At 55.3% G+C, this 8,449-nt stretch overlaps 1 non-coding gene across 1 annotated transcript; it reads right to left on the bottom strand.

The window, feature by feature from the left end:
• Positions 1-6,695: 6,695 nt before the first annotated feature.
• Positions 6,696-6,802, bottom strand: LOC142073148 (U6 spliceosomal RNA). The gene has a single exon (XR_012669821.1). It is a non-coding gene; the product is annotated as a U6 spliceosomal RNA (small nuclear RNA).
• Positions 6,803-8,449: the final 1,647 nt, after the last annotated feature.

Genomic DNA, 8,449 nt, shown 5'->3' on the forward strand with positions numbered 1-8,449 from the left:
ATCAGATTTCTTTTGGCCCAATCCTCCAATTTGTCTAGGTCCCTCTGTATCCTATCCCTGCCCTCCAGCGTATCTACCACTCCTCCCAGTTTAGTATCATCCGCAAACTTGCTGAGAGTGCAATCCACACCATCCTCCAGATCATTTATGAAGATATTGAACAAGCAGGAGCCAGAGACCCCCTTTCTTTTTTATTATGCTGCCTTCCCTTCCGGCAGCTCCAGCCTGCAGAGCAAATCCATGGGAGAGGCGGCTCAGGGCAGCTAAAGACTCTCAATGAGACGATAATTGCTCTGGTAATGACAGCAAAGCCCTGATGCTGCAGATAAGGAAACAGCTCCGCTTTTACTCCCTCTGCATCTTGCTGGGATCATTTGTCCTGCCTGGCCACAGGCTGCCCCGCAACCCCGAGTGCCAGGCCCAGTGTGGGGTGGGCCCAAGCCTTCTGATGTCCTGGGTTTCGCCAGCAGTGGGGAGCTACAGGGTCTCCGCCCCTAGGCCTGGGGGGAGCTCTGGGCACAGTTCGAGGGAGCAGGGGCAGCGGTGCCTGTCCTGGCAGCAGGGGAATGGGGTCAGGTCTCTCCCCAGCAGCAGCCAGTGTCAGTTTAGCACCCCCGGGGGTCACAGGGGCTGCTGGGCTGTTCCCAGGCTGCACAAATAGCAAGCGAAGGCGACATGTGCAGGGTATTTATAGAGCGGTGTGGGTGGGCACTTCCCCCCACCAGCATGGCAGGAGCCGCCCCCCGCCCCACAGAGCCAGCGATGCTGCAAAGCTGAAAGGAGCCTGGACTCCACACCCACCCAGCCTGACCTGCGTCCATGGCTCCCACCCAGCGATTCCTGGCGCCGTCTCGTCATTCCTGCACCATTCAGCCGCCAGAACAGCCGCGGCCAGGGACAGGGTGGGTATCAGTGAGCTGCACCAAGCCTGCCGTCAGGCTAGAACCCGGAGCCTCCTGCCCCGGCCGCTGGAGCCAAGGGAGACTCTCCGCTCCCTGCCACAGTGTGGGGCTGAGGAGCAGATGCAGTGAGCGGGCTGGGGAGGTGTGCGTGTGCACACACACGCACACACGCACACAGATGTGCACACAAACCCCTCTTCAGAGAGCGCGCGAGGAGCTGCTGTCGTTATTCAAACTCTGATTTTTAAATTTCCCAGCTACCCCTGATCTCTGGGGCAGCATGTGCTGGAGGCTAAGGTACAGGGTGACCAGATTTCCCGATTTTATAGGGACAGTCCTGATATTTGGGGCTTTTTCTTATATAGGCGCCTATTACCCCCCGCCCCGTTCCGATTTTTCACACGTGCTATCTGCTCACCCGGCTAAGGTGCCAGGAAGGGCCCTGGCTAGCCCTTGCTCGTTACCAGGCTGCTGCCATGAACTGCCCCCAGCCAAATGTGACTGCCCAGCGAGCAGGGGCCCGGATGGCACAGTTCAGCCTCTGCCCGTGTGTGTGTGTGGGGGGGTGGTTACCAGAGACGGGGCCCAGAGCTGCTCCCCCTAGCCGAGGTACCGGTTCGCAGGGCCCCGTCCTGTACAGGGGGAGCTGCAAGGTGTTCACAGCCCAGCCCCAGAGCCTGCTGCACCGGGACTGGAGGAGCCGACGAGACACCGGAACCCCCGTGGCTGGGCCAGGCGTGCCCAGGGCCCACCGGCCAAGAGGAGGCGAGGCCCCCACCCGTGTGCGAGCAGAGCAGCCCCCACCCCCCGCCACGGGGCACAGGCTGCAGCAGCGTTGGGGCCCTGGCGTCAGGCAGGGCCAGGCCACGGCCATGTCGGGGTGGCAGGACAGTGCCCCACCGCGAGCTGGCAGCCCACCACGCTGCACCCCACTCCAGCGTGCCCCATTAATGGGGCACTGATTGAGTCAGGGATTAATTAATTCGAGGCATCATTAATTATGAAAGCCTCTGGAGCCTGCAGGCAGGAGGCTGCGGTAAGGCCCTAGTGCCTTGCAGCCAGGGGCACGGCTGTAGGGTTGCCAACTTTCTGATTGCAGAAAACCAAACACCCTTGCCCTGCCCCCTGCCTGAGGCCCTGTCCTGCCCTGCCCCTTCTACGAGGCCCCGCCCCCTCATTCCATCTCCCCCTCCCTCTGTCGCTTGCTCTCCCCCACCCTCACTCGCTCATTTTCACCGGGCTGAGGCAGTGGGCTGGGATGTGTTGTGGGGGGAGGGCTCCGGCTGGGGGTGCTGACTCTGGGGTGGGGCTGGGGATGAGGGGTTTGATGTGCAGGAGGGGGCTCTGGGCTGGGACAGGAAGTTGGGGTGAGGGCTCCAGGATGGGACCAGAAATGAGGGGTTCGGGGGTGCGGGAGATGGCTCAGGTCTAGGGCAGGGGGTTGGGGCATGGGGAGGGGTGTGCGCTCCGGATGGTGCTGACCTCAGGCAGCTCCCGGAAGCAACCAGCAGAAGCAAAGCAGCAACCAGCAGAAGCAGGAGTCTCTCTGGCTCCTAGGCACAGGGGCGGCCAGGGGGCTCTGTGCGCTGCCCGCGCCAACAGGCGCCTCCCCCACAGGTCCCATTGGCTGCCATTCCTGGCCAATGGGAGCTGCGGAACGGGTGCTGGGGGCGGGAAGACTGCGTAGAACCCCCTATGTCTAGGAGCCAGAGAGATGTGCCAGCCGCTTCCGGGAGCCATGCGGAGCCGGGCAGGGAGCCTGCCAGCCCTGCAACAACTGGACTTTTAATGGCCCTGTCAGGGGTGCTGACCGGAGCTGCCAGGGTCCCTTTTTGACTGGGCATTCCAGTCGAAAACTGGACGCCTGGCAACCCTAAGCACAGGGAAGGCCTTGTGTGAGGGGCTCGGGCCAGGGCCTCATGGGGGCAGGGGTGATGGAGAGTCAGTGGAGGGAAGGGGCAGGGGTGTCTGTGGGGGAGGGAGCAGCTGGGACGATGGGGTTCTGGGGGTGCGTAGCAGTAGAGGGTCAGGGAGGGGGCATCGGGGTTGATGGGGTGTCTGGGGGGAGGGGCAGCGGGGGGACTGACATTGGCAGGTGGCCGAGATGCTCATGTGGGGTTGGGGTGTGTAATCACTGCTGGCCCCACGGGCCCTGCCTCCCGCCTCTGGGTTTGCAGCAGGGAGTTGGGTTTTGCTTCTCTGGAGAGCAGCCTGGAACACCGCTGCCCCTCGCCCCCCTCCTGCAGGAAGGCCCTGGGCATGGGGCTGTGCCAGTCACTGGGCTCCAGGCATGGGGTGCGTGGTGTGGGGCGAGAGTGCCCTCTGGTGGCTCAAGTGGTGCATCCCACAGCGCATGCCCCGATGATTCCCTGCTGCTGAGCCTTCCGGGCTCTGGTTGGGACCTGCCGGCCCCTGTTGTCACAGCTGGGGGCTGGCAGGCCTACCCGCTGTTACCTGCGCACATGAGGGCACCCCACCTTTTCCCAGTCCATAGGGCTCCAGGCGAAAAGCACCTACCCTTACCCAATCTGTAGGGCTCAGGGCCACCCGTACCCAATACGTAGGGCTCCGGGTGTATACTACCTCTGCAGGTTCGCAGGACCTTTCACCAGTGAAAGAGCCTTACACAGTAATATCCGACATAACCCCTATTTATTAACAATCACCAAAAACAGACAGGTTTCAGAGTAGCAGCCATGTTAGTCTGTATTCGCAAAAAGAAAAGGAGTACTTGTGGCACCTTAGAGACTAACCCATTTATTTGAGCATGAGCTTTCGTGAGCTACAGCTCCCTTCAGACTGCACACGCTACACACACAGTGCTCACCACGCCCAATAAGACAGATGAACTTTTCTTGATGGCCAGTCGGGATCAGTCCACCTGAGGACTCCAGTTTCTGCACAGTGTCACTGGCAGAGTGTTGAGGTCTGACAGCTCTGACCTTTGGGGCTGTGTCCTGGAGTTGGTTCCCAAAGAACTTCCTTTTGGACCCCAGTTTATATAGGAAAATTGGAGTCCTTTTTAGCTATACCTTAACCAATCATTATACTAAAATTTTACGAACCAATCCTAACATTGTAAAAAAATTCTCTAACCAATCCTACCCCAACACTTTAATTAATTTACATCTTGCAAAATTTATTAAGTAACAGATAGAAACAATTAAAGAACCAGACAGAGACCATACAGATAAACACTAGAGAAGTGGGGACCATAATGACAGAACAATAAAGAAAGGAGGATTTCACAAGCACAACTGTTGAGAAGTGATTTCTTGACAGACAGGATGGTATCAAACTAAGTTTTCTTTAACCATCTTAAGATCTGTTTCTTTATCTGGTGATAGTGGGGCCATTAGGACGGGGTCTCCTTCTTACCAGCTGGATCTGACATTGTTTTAATGTAATGTAGATGGAACGTGAGGATGTGACTTCCTGCTTCTCAGCTAATGGCTGCTGCGTGGCTGCTCTTTTAATCTGGCTGCAGACGAAGGCCTTATCCTTACACCGCGGTGTGCACCTCACTGGGGGAAAGCTGGGGAAGGATGTAAGATGGTGCCACCCCCTATCGGTGCCTGGCAAAGGGCACAAGCGACGAGTCAGCCAGACGAGTTAGTCTAACCCGTGAGGCCATCAGGCCTGTGCACCACTCCAGGGATTTTGGCCTTTGCCCAGGAGCCCTCCCGAACGTCACGGCCTCAGAGCAGTCCAGACCTCAGCACAGCAGCAGGGCCACCTGACCCGTCTTGCCGCGCCAGCAAACACGGGGGATCCGGCTCCCCTGCCCTGGTGTGTCCCTTTCTGCCCCCCTTGTCCCTACTGTCCTGTCTCTGTCGCTCTCCACTTTCCCTTGGCGCCTGAGGGCAGCTGTGCCACACGGCCGCAGCGCAATGAGCCAGCCCTTCCAGCTGTGTCCCGCCTGAGAGCATGCAGGAGAGGGATGCGATCAGCCAGACGCTGCCCCAGACCCCAACCCGTGACATGAACTGGCACCTGGGGCAACTGTTGTCGCGACGAGCCAGCCAACCCAGAGCATCCATCTGTGCCTGACCTGCTGCCTGCAATCCTGAGAACAACACAAGCCGCATTTCCCCTCCTTTATGCGGGTCTCTTCTGTCAACAGCAGTGCAAGTGTCCATCCTCCGCAGCTCAGAGCCGAGCAACCAAACTAACACTTCCAGCCCACCAGGAAAGGTGGCCCACAAAACCAGACTGACTGGGCTCCTCCCAGGGGTTTGGTTCCGTTGTTTTATAATCATTCCGTTTCCATTACGTGCCCTGTCACTTGGGTTAGCTCTTTTCCCTTGCATGCCCTACCTGTAAATCTCCAAACTCGAGGGTGCATTTCTTCGGGTCTCTGCCTTGGGCCAGAGCAGGCGGAGGTCTCTGGACACCAAACCCCGACTCTTGTGTAGCATTGGACCGTGTCAGGGTCCCATTAATCCCTTTGACGCTGGGCCCCTTCATTCCATCTGACTTAGAGCAGCAGCACCTGGGGCGCAGAGCCGCCCCCTTGGGACGCTCAGCCCGTCTCAGGCACCCCGCTCTCACCGGTCGGGCAGTAGTGGGCCCCGTGCGGCATGGTGCCGGCAATCCAGCCTCACCATCATCCAGGACTAAATTTGCCAGACACTTTTAGCCTCTTTCCAAGGGTGACCATATTCCCTCTGCCGAATGCGGGGGCTGCGCTGACGGACCGGCAGGGGGAGCGGCCAGCCCCATGCACTGCATCTTTGCCCTGCCACCAGCCTTGCACACCCACCCCCATCAGCGGCCACTGGACCCCCCACTCACCACTGGTGGGCAGGCAGCTGGTGAGCAGCGATCTGGCCAGCAGCAGGACCCGCCAGTACTGATGGGAGGGAGACAGAAAATACGGGACAATTTGCCCATTTTTAAGAAAAAATCGGGACACCTTCAGGAGGGCTTAAATACGGGACTGTCCCTTTAAAAACAGGACGTCTGTCATCCTACTCTTTCCCAGGCACCCAGAACAAAGCAGGGCAACGGGGCAGCAGCCCACCTGTGGGTCGCATCATTCACGGAGTGGGGCAGGAGGAAGGCCAGGCCTTGTCCCTTCTCCCAAGCAGCACCCCACCCAGGCTTGGGGCAACCTGCCAGAGCTCACCAAGAAGTTCCCTCCTCAGCCACGGCGAGGTCCCTCTGGCCCCCTGCTGCCCCCAGCAAGGCTTCGTGACTTGTACAGAAACGCTCCTGCACTTGTTCCCTTTCGCCTCCTCCCCAGCCCAGCGAGGTGCTGCCGTCACCCAGCCCTAAACACCAGTGGTAACGGGTTGCCGCTGAGCGGGGCCTGCCATGTCCATCCTGAGCAACACAAACGGCCCCTTTCAGGAGCAGCCCCAAAGCTGGCATCCCCTCCGGCCCCTGAGCAGGGTGCTCTCCCTCTACCTGCCAGCAGGTATCTGATGCGCTCAGTGAGTACTGATTACACTGATTTCCAGTGAGTCACTGATCACAGTTCCTGAGAGCTGGCCAAGCTGCTAGGCCCAGAAGGAGGCACAAGAGATTGAAGTCCAATAGTGGGTTGGGGACCCCGGCGTGCACAGCCGAGGGCGAAGCTGTCATTGGTTTTATTACCACGAGACGTAAAAACACAAATGTTCCAACCCACAAGACAATAGAGCTGCAGAGCCAGGACTGAAGCAGGCTGATGGAGCACGTTAGGTGTGTCAGTATTGAGTGAGAGTCCTAGGCTTCTGTAAAAACCTGTGCAAAAGAATCCAGTGTGGACTCAAGGCCATTTTCAGCGTGCACGAGGATGGCACAAACATCAAAAATATGGAAGGCCTCATGCATTTGCGTGTCATCCTTGTGCAGGGGCCGTGCTAATCTTCTCTGCAGGTTCCAATTTTAGTATCTGTGCTGCCACCACAAATCACCATCGAGGGTCAGACTTCGGAGACAGCCGAGCACTTCTGCTACCTCGGTAGCCAACTCTCGCAAAACACCGACAGTGAGATCCAGCACAGGACCCAGTGTGCAAGAGCTTCCTTTGGGAAATTGCTCCGAAGCATTTTCACGGCCCGTGACAGGACCCAGGTCTATAAGACAACGGTTATTCCTACACTCCTCTATGGATGTGAAAGAACTCAAATGAGAAATTGCGGAACTATTAACTATGGTTTGTAACCTGTGCTTTAAATCAGCTTCTGGTACCCAATGACTGGAAGATAGCGAATGTAACACCAATATTTAAGAAGGGCTCTAGAGGTGATCCTGGCAATTACAGGCCGGTAAGTCTAACGTCAGTACCGGGCAAATCAGTTGAAACAATAGTAAAGAATAAAATTGTCAGACACATAGAAGAATCTAAATTGTTGGGCAAAAGTCAACATGGTTTCTGTAATGGGAGATCATGTCTTACTAATCTATTAGAGTTCTTTGAGGGGGTCAACAGCCACGTGGACAAGGGGGATCCAGTGGACATAGTGTACTTAGATTTCCAGAAAGCCTTTGACAAGGTCCCTCACCAAAGGCTCTTACGTAAATTAAGTTGTCATGGGATAAGAGGGAAGATCCTTTCATGGATTGAGAACTGGTTAAAAAACAGGGAACAAAGCATAGGAATAAATGGTAAATTTTCAGAATGGAGAGGGGTAACTAGTGGTGTTCCCCAAGGGTCAGTCCTAGGACCAATCCTATTCAACTTATTCATAAATGATCTGGAGAAAAGGGGTAAATAGTGAGGTGGCAAAGTTTGCAGACAACACTAAACTGCTCAAGATAGTTAAGACCAAAGCAGACTGTGAAGAACTTCAAAAAGATCTCACAAAACTAAGTGATTAGGCAACAAAATGGCAAATGAAATTTAATGTGGATAAATGTAAAGTAATGCACATTGGAAAAAATAACCCCAACTATACATACAATATGATGGGGGCTAATTTAGCTACAGCTAATCAGGAGAAAGATCTTGGAGTCATCGTGGATAGTTCTCTGAAGACGTCCACGCAGTGTGCAGCAGCAGTCAAAAAAGCAAACGGGATGTTAGGAATCATTAAAAACGGGGATAGAGAATAAGACGGAGAATATCTTATTGCCCTTATATAAATCCATGGTACACCCACATCTTGAATACTGCGTACAGATGTGGTCCTCTCATCTCAAAAAAGATATACTGGCATTAGAAAAGGTTCAGAGAAGAGCAACTAAAATGATTAGGGGTTTGGAATGGGTCCCATATGAGGAGAGACTAAAGAGGCTAGGACTTTTCAGCTTGGAAAAGAGGAGACTAAGGGGGGATAGGTAGAGGTCTATAAAATCATGACTGGTGTGGAGAAAGTGAATAAGGAAAAGTTATTTACTTGTTCCCATAAGAACTAGGGGCCACCAAATGAAATCAATTGGCAGCAGGTTTAAAACAAATCAAAGGAAGTTCTTCTGCACTCAGCGCACAGTCAACCTGTGGAATTCCTTGCCTGAGGAGGTTGTGAAGGCTAGGACTACAACAGGGTTTAAAAGAAAACTGGATAAATCCATGGAGGTTAAGTCCATTAATGGCTATTAGCCAGGATGGGTAAGGAATG

This window comes from Caretta caretta, chromosome 8, assembly GCF_965140235.1.
Source record: "Caretta caretta isolate rCarCar2 chromosome 8, rCarCar1.hap1, whole genome shotgun sequence".
NCBI classification, from domain to species: domain Eukaryota; kingdom Metazoa; phylum Chordata; order Testudines; family Cheloniidae; genus Caretta; species Caretta caretta.